Here is a 2,174-nt window from a genome sequence, read left to right as displayed (position 1 = left end):
CAGATCTAATTAAAGCTGAAGGGTGTGCTAGCAGTTACCATAAGTTTCTTTTACATAGGAGAACCAAGACACATGGCAAGGCCAGAAGCTAAGCTGATTGGATTGATGGGTTTGCTGGTTGCAAGCACAGTGCTAAGGAATTGTCTGGCAAGCTTGGGAGGTGCAAGAGAGGGAGAAAGCCAGAGAAACAGTAAAGAGCATAGTCCTGCGAGGGAACAAAGGGAGAGAGATTCTTGGGGCACCAGCCTGGCTGAAGCAACAGGCTTGGAAGTTGCAGGTAACTACCTGTTGATTGTTCCTAGCATGTTCAGGAAAACAGGACTTGGGTACTGTGTCAGAAAGAGGTGTACATGCACAAATGTACATGATTTGTATGATCTGTTTCTCCTTATTGAAACAATGTGATGGAGCCCCAAATATTCAGGTTTAAAGGGGCCCCACAGCAGAGGATCTCAGGTCTTTTATGAACTGGAGAATGCAAACATTATGGGTGAAACCACAGCAGGATTTCCACTGAGTTGGATATAAAACCAGAAAAATCCTCAAGAAGATGCAGCGGAATTCACCCGTTCTGCTGGTATAAGTAGTCATGGTAGAAAATGTCTCTCAGTCGGGAATATCAGCTCCCTTGTGCTGCTGTCAGTGACCAAAACAAGAGTCTCACATGTCTGGTCCTATAGGCTACATGTAGATGACTGGATGAGAGGAAAATGAGTTGAGCAGTTTGTACCATGAAATGAGCAGTCAGTGTGGCTGCATGAGGGCCTGGTCTGTACAACCAGTATCTATGGGATTTGGAATGAATCGACTGCTCTAAACGAAAGAGAACGATGGCTAGTTAGCCTCCTTCATTTAGGAAAGTCAGAGGAGCAGTGCTACTCTTTTGTGCCCCTTAAGTGGCGCAAAGTTATTCTGCTCCCTTCCTATGTACCTAAAACACCGTGTTATGTTTGGACTGTTATTGAAGCAGTTAGCTAGAGTAATAGGAAGATGGAGGCAAAGAGAACATTTGCCACAGATCTTCACTTGTATGTGTGCGGAATAATTTGCCAATATCAAAGAGGAGGAGAGCTTTGACATTAGCAAATAACACCGGGCGGTCTGGAAGCTTAGCTTAGTGTAATTACTCCTCTGTATGGCATAGTTACAAAAGCTGCCCAGTGCCTGTTTGTACTGGAAGATAATAGACAGTTTGAAATGGAGGGTCAGTGGCCTGTAGATTACACTATGAGGACATCTCTTGAATTGACTTATCAATAATGTGGGCTGTAAAGTATGCTCTTTTTTGTGAGAAGGAGGAGAGTTGTTTATCCTAGAGGGAGATGACACAGTGAGTACAGACTTCTGAGGCCCTTTTATCTGGGGCTGCAGGGTTCCCATGCATTCATCTCTGCCTTCGCAATCTTGAACATCCCCTTGGAATAATCGCTCAGTCTTGGCAGTTTTATAATTAACGAAGCTGGAGGGTTTTTTTTGTCTTTGAACTCATCCTTTTAATAACACCAAAGAGTTTCCTATGAACTTGCAAGGCTAAGCCAGATGTTTGCCTTCTGTTGCATTAAAAAAAAAAAAATCCCATGGAAATCAATTTGTAGGCAGTAGTACCTCAAATTCTAGTTTGTGCCACCTGAGCTCCACAAAAGAGAGGTAGTTGCCATCTAGGCCTGCCTTTAATATGCAGTCCACACAAGGTGTGGGAAATTTGTTTGCTCTTCATGCATTGATGTTGTTTTTGGTCACCTTCTAACCCAAGGGGCTAAGTGTATGTATGCAAACTGTTTCTTTTGTGTATAATAACAGCAGGAAGGGAAAATGAGTCCCCGAGGGCCTGCACAGATGAGATGTTTAGCATGGTGCAAAGGAAGTAGTAAACAAGTGATACAAATCAGGGGTAACTTTATTCCAACACAGTGAAGATTTACCTCTGAAAGACTTGGGGGTAGAACTCCACCGGTGCAAGTTATATTGGTGTAGCTGCCTTTTATTGCCTTTCACCCATGGAAACCATTTGCAAAAGACAAGCAAGCTATAACTGCTTTCTGCCACCTAGTGATCAGCAGGGATCCTGGTTTTCTCTGATTTAAAAAAAAAAAGCCAATTTTTTGGATTGGAAAAGTAACCCAAAATCCACATATTTTTTGTAATTAAAATAAAACACCACTAATATATACAGC

Source organism: Gavialis gangeticus, unplaced genomic scaffold (genome assembly GCF_001723915.1).
Source record: "Gavialis gangeticus isolate Ggan-Ray unplaced genomic scaffold, GavGan_comp1, whole genome shotgun sequence".
Taxonomy (NCBI): domain Eukaryota; kingdom Metazoa; phylum Chordata; order Crocodylia; family Gavialidae; genus Gavialis; species Gavialis gangeticus.
Note: the sequence above shows the minus strand (reverse complement) of the source record.